At 45.2% G+C, this 14223-nt stretch overlaps 1 protein-coding gene across 2 annotated transcripts in view; it reads right to left on the bottom strand.

The window, feature by feature from the left end:
• HRAS (HRas proto-oncogene, GTPase) overlaps positions 1-14223 on the bottom strand; it is a 39913-nt gene that overhangs the window by 23810 nt on the left and 1880 nt on the right. The gene's annotated exons all lie outside the window — the stretch shown is intronic.

Raw genomic sequence — 14223 nt, 5'->3', positions numbered from 1 at the left:
TGCTGTTCTATATGCTGTGTGTGTGAAGATCTGTTACATGGCCTACATCACTCTGCAAATCCCTGACTGCTGGAGTATTTCATGCTATGACCCTTTGCCATCAGCCCCCAGCATATGAGTCCTGACCTTTTATTCAGCTGGTCATCCGTGCCCTCACAAGCACCAGCAAAGACACAAGAACTGAAGCCATGATCTCTGGAAAGAGGGTTGAAAACTGGACTGAAAAGCTGATGAAACTACCTCCTGGGCTACAGCAAATACCACTAAAAGCAGCTCCAGTCCGGGCTGGGAGGACAAAGAGATGGGATGTGCACCAAGAGACCTAAGTTTGCTCATACTGGTGGCTGCACCATCCCTTTTCACACCCTCAGGCTTTTTTTGGTCTGCTACTATAAACACAGACTGTAAGAGCTAAGAAGGCACTGTTCAAGTAGTGGGAGCCTGGTCCTCTGCGTGATCTGAGGTTCCTCTCCAATTCTGCTTGCCCACACCCACAAAATTTGCCCTTTGCTGACCATTCAAGATTGCAAGAGTGTTTGAGTAATGATAAATGTCACAAGGCTGCTAGGGTTTTATTTCTTTCCCCAGTGGTTTGGAAAAAGCAAGAAATGGACAGGTAATGTGAACTGGCACTGTTAAAGATGATCCAGTCCAATAAGATCATGTGAACTTCCTGGCTCTTGTCATGACCCCATCTGTCTTGTGGGCTTTGAGCTGGATTAAAGAATTGTGCACAAGCTATGAAAATGATCCCCCTGAGGAAACAGTCATTTGGAACAACTACAGAAAATCTTCACTTTTGGACAAGAACCACTTTCAGAGTTCTGGTGGTTTGGGCTTTGGCTTTTTTCCCTTAAGGGAGGAGAGAACCACAACAGTATCTGCAGTAAGAGGCTCTGCTCTGTGGATCCATATCTCCTCAGATCCTTGGTATGACAAAATTCTCTTTCTTTAGAAGAATAACTTCAGAGCTTACACTTGAACTCTGAATTTTACACTCTTGCCATTATTGTGAGATCTCAAACATGATCATGTACCTTCAAAGGAGTCTGGCAGAGACAAGCCACCAGTTAGATTTTGAACAGGGGTGATGTGCTTATAAAGCTCCCTCTTCACTTAAGGGTAGTGGAGCTCGCCATGTGTTGTTTTTCAGGGCTCCTAAGTAACACACAGCAGTCTCTCACTCCTGTACATCATTCACACCTAGCTAGAAATAAACTGCTGCTTGGTTTCTCCCTTAAAATCCTCTTATTTTCACAAAGCAACACCCTGAGGACCATGTGTGTCCCTGCAATGAACCTTCAAGGCCACAGCATGGTGTAGTGGATACAGTTCCTACAAAGCTTTCATTGTTCCCACACAGGAACTTCAACTGAAAAAATAAAATTAAATTAATTCATCAAGTGTTTGCAAAAAGCTTTTTCTAAAAATGGAAAAATCCCACAGAAAACCACCATCTCACAGGCCAAACCAGCCAACCTGAAGCACCACTCAAGCAAAAAGACAAGCTGCAGTGTTTTGTAATGTGAGCATATTAACACAAGATAAAAATTCCTATTCCAACTGCAAAGAAAAAATAGATCTCAGAAGACTGAAAGTTTGTCAACTTAGCCTCACAATCCATCCTTAAAAACAGTAGAGCTTGTCTTGCTCTTAATCAATTCCCTCCATCAAAGGCTGATTAGGCTCTAGGATTTACCATTATTGCCTTTCATCTGTAGACTTAAGATTAGGACAGAGAGGTTGAAGACCTGCATTGAAGGAAAATATATTGTAGGTTAATATTTCTTGCCCAAATGGACAGCTTCCATAATGAAACTGTTCCAAGTGGTGGTTGCCATTCCACAGGCTTCATTTTCCCTCACTTCCTCAGTTTTCCTCAAACTCAGGACATACTATGTAAACTCCAACAGGAAATCTGAATTAAGCTAACAGTCAAAACCCCGATCAGATATAAAAGTTTGTGTAGTTGGCCTTTTTTTCCTCTTTTAAGTGGCCGCATGGTCACAAGACAACACCAGTGTGACTGGCCAAAGTCATTGTGAAACACACAGCCAACGGCCCAGGCTGAGTTTTATAGGGTGACCACTCCTCCACACCACTTTAGGCAAGTGTTTTATTCTTTATTCTACAAGTCTACACTTTAAGCTAGTGTTTTATTCTTTATTCGACATCCTCAAAGGGAATTGTTACTTTTGCAGAGCACAAAACAAATGCAAGTTCAGAGAGCATTCTGAAAAACACAATGAACATGGATTTCATGAAGTTCATTCAAAGGTTTTCCACTGTACCTAAACATGAAGTGTGCTCTCTAGGTCTAAACTAGATATCTTCTTTTAAACCCATGGAGGCAATTTGCCCTCTAAAGTAGCCACTTTTCATCCAGTAGCTCAGAAGAGAACACACAAGATATCTCCGTGAGCTGTGTGGGTGCCTCACACAGCCATGACAAGCACACTTCACACAGCCCTCTTAAGATAAGGCTGCCATAGTTAAACAAGGCAGAGAAAAGGTATTTACTTGAAGCAGGTTCTTATTCCTTTGACAAAATCCCATGGTGTGAACTTTGCTGCTCTTGCGTGCTCTGGAGCAAGGCAAGGACTCGCCTCTCCCAGCCACCACCAAGTGAGTGTGGGAATGCAGTGGGAAAGAAGGATCCTGCCATTGGGCTGGGCTGGCATCCCCTGCAGGCAGACCAGGCTGGCAGGCTGGGCACCCACAGCACCACGTGTTGTCTGTGCCCAGCTTGCAGCAGCTGCAGCACCAGCGGACAAAAGCTCCCACAACCTCTCCAAAGCTGAATTTGCAGCAACACGTTGCTCCTTAAGGAAAAAACCACAACATGCTCTTTTCAAAGTAGCCAGCTGGTGAAGAACAACAACACGGAGAGAGGAAAAAAAAAACACAAACCACTTAGCACCACTTCCCTTTCTTTCTCTCACACAGAGTTGAGAAGCTTATATTAATTGCAAAGCATGAGAATCTGAACAAACACCCTCCTTGGGCAACCAGGGCCAACGCCAGCAAAATATTTGCATCTATGGGATGTGCAAGTTGTGTAACCAGCAAAATATCAAGACAGATATGGCAGGGATCTTTTGTTAGGATCTACAGAAACTTCCAACTCTGTATTCCTGACTTGGGCTAAGACAAGCTACTTAGCCTTCACAGGGGAAATACCAACCAAATTCACATCCAGTCTGAAGCCACTAGACAGTATTTGCAGAGCTGAATCAGAAACCAAAGCAGCCTTTAGTGGACTACCAGAGGGAAATGGGTTTCCTGAGATGGGAGTTCTCTTCCCACCCTAAAAGTAAAATCTTAAGGAAGTTCGTGGTGCAATGGACACAAAAGGCAATTTGATGGTATTACACAATTTCCCATGCCCAAGGCTTGATATGGCCTTGTCTGCCTAGATTTAATTACATACATATGTTATTAGGGAGTCAGGAAAATAGTTAAAAGATCATATAGTTACAAAACCTTTGTGAAAGGGATGGACGAATCCTGGTTTCTCCCGCCAGCTTTCAAAGACTTGTATGTGCACCTGTTCAACCAGGAGAGCAAACAGCTGTGTGACACTGCTGCAAACCTTCCAGAGACCTATAAAACATCTCCTGTTGACAAGGCAACCAGCATGCTGTCAGTGGCAAAAATTACAAGTAAAAAGTTCTGTTTTGTCACGGTGCACCCAGCCAGCAGCAGGATGCTGCCAGCAGAGGGCTGGCCCTAAGCACGTACAGGAGATGCAGGACCCGATGCTGTGCCAGGTGCCTCCCTGTTGGGACACTCTTCAAACACTGCTGGCTGTTTACTGTACCAAAGGTCAGAGGGAAAGGATAGCAAGGAAAGTATCAGAGAAAAAACATATGGTAACTGCAAGCCCTGATATGCCTTCCTTACTGAATTAAAAATCTCCTGTGAGTTTTCATACTTGCACCCTCTGTTTCCTAGAAGCATGAGATGAAAAGTACAAAAGTTTGTGGTGGACACATGTAGCCAGGAAAGACAGCAGGGAGAGATCAAATGCATTGTGAAGTGAGGAAAACAGACCATAAAATGGAAAATTAGGTATTTTTTTGCCTTTTTCTGCAGCACAGTATGTGTGTTTCCCACCTAGGACTAGTCAGAAATTTCACCCCAACAGACTTCCCGCTATTGTACAGTTTGAAGTGACTGCAGTGCACACACCAGGCAGACTCACCAGAGCACCATTTAATGGGTGTCTGAAGTGATGGGAATTATAGCATGAGTATCAACAACAAACAAAACTTGGGTGTAAAACTGACTCTTTCTTCAGGGTTGTAGCACTGAATCATGCTGACAACACAGGCATGAGATGGAGGGTAAAGACTGGCATGGCACCACCCCCTACTGAGCAGGCTTGCAACCAGCTGTTGGCACACGGACTCAGAGGCTGAGCTCAAGCTCTGTGGGCTCCTGCTGCAGACAGGTTTCTCACTCCCAAAACATCCAGTATACTGCATTTCTGCCACTGGGCTAATTCTTCCCCAGCAAAAGGCATGATGGAACAAGTGCTCCAAATCAAAGGGGAAACTCAGCTAGTCAAGAAATCCTCCCCAGGCTATGAAGGTTTATTCCTTTCAGTTGGCTCAACTTCATTTTTCTAGTTCCTTCAAGAACAGCTCTAGGTCTCCTTCAACCTGCTCTCTGCAGACCATGCAGGGGTCTTCAGAGAAACCATAAAGGTTCAGGTCAAACAGGATACAATCTACAGAAACTTGCTCCATCATTCTCAAAGCCACAATATGGCATGTAGCAGTGCTTCAGTGTTAGGAAAATGGCTCTTTTTCCCCTAACAGAAAGAGTTTTACCCAGCAATCCTAGAACACCCAGACGTGCAACCCGTTTTGAGGCACTGGAGGCCTCCTGCTGCTATCACCTGCTGGTTTGCAATCTGAAGTCCCCATGCCATTGTTTCAGCTCTAGATACAGAGGTCTCATGTATTCCCCCACTCCAACACAATACCTGTTTGGGCACATGCAGTAGGTCAGGAGCCCCTGAGAAGTACCCGAGTGATCCCTGACATATGTCAGCAGCCTCTTGGCTGCAGTATGAAAGGATGAACAAGGACAAAACTGTTCCATTCATACCTACACTTTCTGCCTTCACTTGATTAAAATATCCCTTGGTCAAGAGCTGGGACATGACTGGAGCTCTGTCCTAGGAGCACTTCTGAGAGGTGTTTAACTCAGTCTTCCAGTTGCTGTCTGGATGGCATCCCTCTCCTCCACTCTTGGCCAGCAAGGAATCAAAGTGAAGGGTAGCTTCTTGACCAAAGGAAGATGAACATCCTTACCAGATCAGAGAGCCAAAGACAGACCACATTCAACAGTCTTGCCTCCTTTGTGTGCCACCCCAGCATGCTCATGCAGCTAGACAAGGAGAGGCTCAACTCACCTACAGCACAGATATGTCCACAGGAGCCCATCACCCAGAGCCTCTCTATCCTTAATGAGCAGAGACAGGCACAGGCTGTCTGATCTGGTATCCACCTGCATTACGATGAGGTGGAAGTGCTCAATTCCTCTGCTGCCTGTATAAGGGGACTGAGGGGCTGGGATGTTAGATGCCAACATCGGGACAGGGGAATTGCACCCTGATGTTCCCCATCTTGCACATGACTGGTAAGCTTTTCAGAGAGAGAGTATCTCACCCTGCACCTAACACAAAAGCACTTTAGTCCCTAAGGCCCGAGGGTAACACTACACTTCAAGTGGGAGATGAGAGGCCCAAGCCCTTAAGTGTTTACCATCAAGAAAACTTCACAACACCTTCCCTGTAATGATGTTCCAAGTGGATCCAAATAATTTTGGGGGATGGCTGAAGAGAAGGCAGAGCTGCAGGTCTCAGCCTGCCTCAGTGTTAGCAGGTGAAGAAAGGAGAACATCCCGGGCACCAAACACTTTGTGCTGTGAGAACCCAGAGAGCCTGCAAGGCTCACTTTGTGCCCATCAAGAGATGCAGCATGACAGGCAGGGAAGGATGAACACATGCAGCAGGGCTAGGACAAGGACATGGGAGAGGACTGCCATTTCTTCTAGCAGAGAGACTTGGGATTTACAGGCCAGCCTTGAGGACTCTTCTCCTTTTCATGACTTCTGATATACAATCCTTTGGGGCAGGCAACACAGAAGCTTGATGCAGACAACTGCAAAATAATGAGTCCAGGGGAAGGAAGTCAAAGCAGATGGTGCACACTAAATGGAGCTGTCATGCTGCTGGGCTGGCCAAGGGAGAGATGGAGGAGGTATTCTGAGATCTGTGAAGCCATCAGCCTTCGTGCTACAGAAAACAACAAAATGAAGCTCAGACAGGGATTGTAGGCAGAATAACTTCCCTGATAATATGATGCATGGGGGATAAGTGCTACAAAGGGCCCTCAAATCAAATGGGGGAAAAAAGCGAGCATGGAAGAGACTGTACAACATTCACCCACGGTGGGACTGAAGGGTTCAGAAGAAAATGAGAAGTTTAATTCAGCTCCCGGAAAGTGTGACTTACTGTTGGCAAAGCTTTTTCTTTTACCCCAGCATTCAGTTGTCACCAAGCTCACAGGCTCCTACCTCAGATTTTAAACATTATCTCTCTGCATTCTAATCCCAACAGTATTTGCTCCCAATGCCCCATGAGAGCAAGCCATGCTGAGGAAGTGTGACTGCTGATTATCCACCTCTTTGCAGCAGCTGCCAGTCACATCCTAGTTCCACAACACAACCCATTTGATTATTTTGATCAGTTCAGATGGTAGTGTTCTTTTTCTCCTCCTCCGGGATTTCTTCTGTAATTGCTCTAAGCTGCAAATTGAATAAACTAATTCCAGGCACAGAGACTTTGAAACAAAGGAGATGAACCTGAACTGACCTGAGAGATGCTGCACTGCCCATCAGCCCAGCCACTGCAGTCAATAAGGTTCAACCAACTTCAGTTGAACCTGAACAAGACCTCACAACCCTGTTGCAATGCAATTGCAGGACTTGCCAGAAAAAGCATGTACTTAGTAGCATGCTTTGAGAAAGCCCAGCCCTCTCCTAGGCACTCAGCTTCCCACCTCTTCACAAGGAGCACACTTCAGATAAGCAACTCTATACATCTTTTTTTTTTTTAAACTGCACATCTTCCACTAAAACTCAGGAGGGCTTTCCTTCGCCTTCTCAAGAGCACCCTTGTTTTCCCTTTCCAAGGCAATTGCCTTGTTTTTTCTTTAAAACAGTAGAAATTTCAAGCCAGCTTTCACAGCTCAGTTTGCATCCAGGGATTGGTGACTACAAAATCCAACTAGCTGCCCTGGGCCTGTACAAATCCCCAGCCAGGGACCTGTACCTTATGGGCTGTAATCCTCCCCCATTTCATCTCTAAAGCTGGCTAGTACCAGAGGCTCTTCCACAGAGAATCACCACCAAAACCTCCCTTGTTGCCACAGCAAGGACTCAGAAACAACTGCCCTGTTTAGAATATCTGAACAGGCTACAGCCCCATTAGGATCAAAGGAGAAGACAAACCTAAATTCCAGGAATTACACCTCTGCATGGGCGGTTTCATCTCAGCAGCTTCCCTTTGCTCACCTCCTATCCTGAACAGGTTTATCATGGCTGCTCTGAATTACCCCAGAGGTGTGCATATTTCAGCAACAAATTAAACTGTCACGATACATTCCTTTCCACACTGTTTTTTAAAACACATGAGCCCTGGCTGCCAGAGATTTGTTTTGGAAAGATTAGATTAAGTGCCTCGGAAACTGCTTCGTAACAAAAAGTGAAGAGTTTTTGCTTCTTGAAGAAACCCACCTTTTTTTTTACCCTCTAGGAAGTTTGTTTTATTTTTTAACCTCAAAAATTTGGTCAATTAACTATACCTTGTTTTTTAAATCTTTCCACAAAAAGTGCCTCGGTGCGGATGACCAATAGGGAGATTGCTCATTCTGCAATCATCTGCCACCAACACAAATTAAGATCCTAAAGCCCTCTGGTTTTTAAAACAATCCCCATCCAGGAGCCTCCAGCATTTCTATTCAATTGACCAAATCTTCTTACTGTTTTACCAGGGGATATCTATCCATTTCTTTGGACACAAGCCCCACTTTCAGCCTGGAAGACTGACATGCAAAGGACTGCCATCCCAACCCTCCCCTCACATCACTTCTAAGACCAGACAGCTAAAATATTAAAATAACAGTCAAGACAGCCTTGGTTAAAATGATAAAAGGAAATAAACCCCCACCTTATCAGAGTTCATTGTGATAAGAAAACACTTCTCTCATCAGAAAATCAGCTTAGCAACATGTCAATAGCTGGGTGCTGAATCTTTTGACACTCCTCAGTTACCAAAGGAAATGGGAAGCTGACCTTGCAGTCAAAGTGCCAGACTAGGACAACAATTTCTGTTCTCAGCTCTGCTCTAGGCTCCTCCTGTTAATGTGAATCTTCATTCCCCAGTTCTCAGCTGTAAAACAAGGGGTTGTAATAATGTGTCTCCTCTCCCTGCCCAGTGGTTGTCCCAGCTATAGGCACTGGTAGATGCTTGGCAATTTTTCATTTTCTAGCAGATATGAGGGGCGGCCAAGCCTGGGCACTTCATAGATTGGAAAAAGGTGGCTGCTTGAGATGTACCCCAGAGAGGAAGAGGAACAGCAGAGGTATAAACTGGTGTCTACTGAACACAGACTAATGTGTTCATCCTAGAAGGAATGTGAAGCAGAGGACATCTTATCCAGCCCCTGATAATTAGGTGCAGTAATTGTGGGGTCAGATGATTATAATTTGCTCATGAATCAGAGATTTCCACCCTTATCCATCTACCTCTCTGCTCTGCCACAGACCTGGCGAGACCCTGCACATGTCCCTGTGCCTATGAGCCACATCAGTACACAGCCTCATTTCTGTGGAAAAGCAGGGGCTGAAGCACTTTTCCAGGTCTAGATCTGACTCTCTCACATCTCTGTTTTCTACCTCCACCATGGTCATGGTAGTAATTTCTTTCCAGTGGATATGTTTTAAGAATCAGTACCTTGATATTTGGAAATTATAGGGACCACCAGAATAGCTGCAGAGCCATCAGCTGCAACTGAGTAGCACAGAATGGAGGAGATGCAGCTGTACTCTTAAGAGGAGAGAGAGCAGATCTGACTCTCTTAGACTTCAGTACAGCCACCACACACCCCAGGAGAACCATGAGGCAGAAAGTGAGGCAGGGATTTGTGTGCACCTCCACATCCATCAGCAGCTACGCTGACTGCCAGATGGGAGGTGACACCACCAACCAGCACAGCAATGTCCTCCCCCTGCCTAGCCCCCAGCACTTATCCTCACCCTGCCTCCCACATCAGTGGAGCAAGAAGCCAGCACATGCTTGTCAAAGCAGGTCAGGGAGCAGACCACTCGCCCAGGGCTGCCTGTGTGGAAAGTGGGACAAGCCCTCCAGAAAAAACTGACTGGCCTCTTACAATATAATGCAAATCAGGAAAAGGCCAGGAGATACAAAACTGGGAGAAACCTTGCATGACCAAGGTTATATTGTAAGGTTATGTATTCATCCTCTGCACACAAGGGGGGAAAGCAAGGGCTGTGCATGCACACACCAGGCAGGAGGTACCTCCTGCTTTCACCAGCATTTGCTAGGTTTGCATTCTACAAAGCAGAGTTGTGCTGTTCACAGCAGGAGTCTAGCAGAGTGGGACCAAAAAAGAGCCATTGCATCTACAGACAGAGATCCAAGGGGAGACAATGAAAAAAAAAAAAATAAAATTAGCATACACACATGCCAGGATCAGTCCCATACAAGAAACAGAGATGTTTTATTTACTTAACATAATCAATTACTGTTTTATCTATTGATCATATCAACTAAAGCCTGGTTTCTCAGGCCCAGCCTTTTCCTGGAGAAGGAATTCCAGTCCCTCACATATCATTAAGCCCCTGACATCCAATGCAAAGCCATTAGCAGGGAAGGAGCATAGCTGCTACAATTGCTACAGAAACAGAGGACCTCGTGCCACACCAGGAATACTGCTCTGTCTCGTGAAGTGGCTATCTGGGGTGGGATGGAATCCATCATTTGAAGGCTCCAAATTTATACATTCATGCTTATTCTATACACATGGTTTGAAGCAGGCTGAATAGAGCTGGATGTAAGCCACAGAATTGCTGAAGATAGCACAGAGTGTCAGAGCGCTCAATGTGATCCTGGAGCAGGCCAACACGGTGGCTGCCTGTTACCCCAAAAATCTGCCGATGAACAGAGCTCACTTCTTTCTCAGCAAGCCTCTAAACAAGATCCCAGCTTGCCTCAGGCACAAGCACTTGCTGGCCAGACTCTTGGGAGATTTTTCACTGCTTTGCCCTTCTCAGGGAATGTGGCCCCATGCACTTCCACTTCCAGCCAGCCATGGTTCAGCCCTGACCAGCAGGAGAGCCAGTGCACACTCTGCAAAGCAGCAGACTCCACAATGCCTTTCTCCACTGATCTCCTCCCTGCTTCTCTCTCTGCAGAGCCTCACCCAGGGAGAACAGGGCAGCCTGGAGCGGCCCCCGCTGTGCACACCTGCATCCCTCATTTTACTCCTACTCCTTGGCTTTTTAGATCTTGCTCCTCTTCTCCCAATAAGAGCACGACATCTTCTTCATTTCACAGGCCACAGCTTCTCCTTCACGTCTGCTGTTCTCTCAAGGATGCTAAACAAGCAGAAGACATACAGGCATCTTCCCAGAGACATTGCAGCAATGTCTCTTTTTTGTATTCGTCAAGTTATTGCTCCCACACACACACACATTTAAACTCAGCTCCACCAGCTCTCAAATTTAACTTGCATACGAGCAGTCTGATCTATAATGTATTTAGCTAAGCAAAAGGAAAAATCCTCTTCAAGTTTGGCCCACAGCACAGCACTATACAAGTACCTGGGCTGCCACTGGCTCTGCATTATCAGAGTGCCTCACCCAGGGCATCCTACCCCTTCAACAGATAGGCTGGATATTTGCTGGTTATCTGCTAGGTCAGTATCCCTCCTAAAGAAAAGTCCAGTGAAATAAGCAACCAGCTTAGCCAAGGCCAGATGGGGAGTCACGACTCCCCAGTTCACAACCCTCTGGCTTTAACCACAAAGTCATCTTTCAGCAGAGATTAGCTGTTCCAAGAGCCCACATTGCTGTCAGATGGGCACCACAGGCAGGTCATGCATTAAGACAATAAGCATGGAAATACTATTCTCTCTGTAGGCATTCAGGTCAGTTAGCACCACACAGAGGAAGCTATAAAACCATACCCCACTGGTGAGAAATTGATAACAGGGTTTTGGTTTTACTGAGCTGGTCATTAAACAGTGCTGGTCCCACATTACAGAGAAATAGCTAGAAACACAGAGAATAAACCAGATCATCCTGAAGTATTTACCTCTGGATAGCTGGAATTATAAACCAAACATCACCAGCTTCTGTCTCTCCCTGCAGTAAATAATTAACTGCAAAAGAATATTCCTCTTGGCTCCATCCTCCCCAATCAATTCTGCTTTGCAACAATGTGCTGCCTGGATTGCTCTCTGTATCAGTGCACCCGAGTGTTCCCCAGACCCCCTCGGAAGACAGAGGAGAGGTGGAACTGTTCACTTCGGTACAGCACAGACCTTTCCTTCAGGGTACAAGGGAGCATCGTGGCATAACTCCCAGTACTTCAAGCAGTCAGCTATGACATACACAGCTTAGCTCATGCACTGCTGCAACATCACTGCAACCATCAGCAGAGGCGAATCACGCACTCTGAGCGCCCCCATCACACCCCTCTGGACTGCCTGAGCTTTATTGCCAAGGCAGAGCAAATTTCCTCCCCTGAAAGACAAGGTTTTCTATTCCTTTCATTATTTTTGAATTATCTTCCCCAGCCCTAGATCTCATCCAGGGGTAAAAAAAAAAACCCAAACCACCAAACAAAGTCTACTTTATAACAGAAACGTCATTTCTTAAGAGACTTTCATTTTTGTATACTAGATCAAAGTTGAATATTGTGACTGCTCAGTCATGCACTATAGCCTGCACAATGACCTGTTCACCTCTTGCCACCTACCCTCATCAACCTGAATTTCATACAGACTGCAAGTAATAGGAAAACCAGAAAACATCCAAGCACTCGTTCCTTTTGCTCTACTGAAAGACCACTCCTGGCTGTAAACCTAGTGGGGTGGAAGGATGATGCCAGGAGGAAAGGAAAACTGCCTGGCAGGAAGGCTGGGTTTGGTCAGACAGCAGATGGAAGCAGGTTGCATACAGATACACAACCAGGGAACAACACAAGGGCTGCCATTTGATCCTGGTTGCTTTCTTAAGATACAAAGTCAAATTCACTTTTGAAAGAAGCATAAGGAGAACACAAGGAAAAATGACAGCTGGGGAAAACCTCCAGAACTGCAGGAACACCCTTCCTGCAACAGCCAGAAAACATGGGGAGAGGCAGAGAAGCATTACCACCAAACAAACATCTTCATACTCAGACACAGTCTGGGTTCAGTTTTACATTTTTATGGGTTTAAACACATACCAGATTTAGATGAGCTGACTGTGAAGTGCTCAATAAAAAACTCCACCAGGAAGGTAGAGAAAAAGAAGAAAAAAGGCTAATTTAGACTAAAAAACCATGGAAAGAGAGCTTCAAGAAAGAGACAGAAGAAAGAATGGAAGGAAAACCATGACACTAAAGAGATAAATGAAACAGATACCAGGGACAGTTCAGGAAAAGATCAACCATGCAAAAATGGAATGAAAACTGGAAGAGAAAGATAAGTGAACAAGGAACATGCCATGACAGATCAGCTGAATGGCAGTTGGCAAATAGATCATTAATTTCATCTCATCCGTATTTGTCAAATAATTTGTTTGATTAAGACTATTTTGTGGTCTTCAGCCAGGTATAGAGCTGATCAAATATCATGTCATTAATATATTATTAGATTAATACAAGTAAAAGTCAAATACATTCAGCATTTTTATCTGCTGCTCACTAAGTTCTGGTTCTAAGTTTACAGTTCAAAAACGTTGAAATAGAAAGCTGGAGATAAATTACAAATAAAGATTACTTGAAGCACAACCATTTTGCTTTTCCTAGACTGACAAAAATACAGTATACTGCATAACTCATCTTGAGAGACAGAAGAGAATCACCACCCTCCCACAAGGAATCCCTCTCTATAGGCAGTACTTTTTGTCTTGATTTTATTTTGTTGAATGCTTTCCCCAACTTTTCTACTCCGTAAAGATTTTTCACCTCAAGAAAATCAAGGGCAGCCTAACAGAAAGGTAAATTTGGGGTGCACTGGTAGCAGGAGGGAAGGCAGAGGGAGCCATATCCAGCCTGGAAGCAAATGCTTATGTTTGAGCTGAGCTTTTCTCCTCTTAAACGGAAGGCAGGTGAAAGATGAACAAGGATGCCTCAGGATCTGTACTCTCACAGGGAAAAGTCTCCCATTATCAGCAGCCTTTTCCAAACCTCCCTGGGAGAACCAGGGGGAAAAAAAGGTCACTTGGCCATTTTTCAGCCTGTTTTTATCCCCCTTCCCCAAGACAATAGCAAGGTCCCCTTGAGAATCCTCAGACCATGGGGTGAAAGCCATCAAAGGCAGGGCATCTCCACACACGTGGTGGCAGGGCTGCCAGGGAGCCCTGGGGAGCAGAACCAGGCTCAGGAGGAAACCGTGGCCATGGCTTTCTAGGCTGACATCAGAGGAACACGAGGCTACTCCCACTGCTGTTCTACCTTCACCACTGGCAGCAGCCAAGAATCAAACTCACCACAGGAGAGAACCACAACAAGGGCAACTCCCTGGGGCCAGAAAAGTGTCCCTCAGGTCATAAGTCCTGTTTAAATATCTCAGCAATATCCCAAACTGAGATAATTATTGCTAATTACAAGATCATTTTAATGTAAACATGAAGGGTATTACCACGCATACTTCATCTCTTTTTAATTAAAAGAAGTAAGAGGTTCGCTGAGATAAAAAAAAAGACATGCTGACAGCTCCCACCCAAAAGCAGACTTTTCTGCAGTGATAACACCCATCAGCTTCCAGACCCACCGAGAAGACTGAACAGGGAAATCAATCAGCATCAGCCTCCCCAGTGCTAAAATGAAGCAGTTGGCACATTATTAATCACACAGGAAAGACATTTTATGAGGAGAAGGAAAGGACCAGACACACAGAGGGGTGATACACATGGATT

The sequence above is a fragment of the Molothrus ater genome, chromosome 6, assembly GCF_012460135.2.
Source record: "Molothrus ater isolate BHLD 08-10-18 breed brown headed cowbird chromosome 6, BPBGC_Mater_1.1, whole genome shotgun sequence".
In the NCBI taxonomy this organism is placed as follows: Eukaryota; Metazoa; Chordata; class Aves; order Passeriformes; family Icteridae; genus Molothrus; species Molothrus ater.
This window is presented reverse-complemented; position numbering and strand designations above follow the sequence as displayed.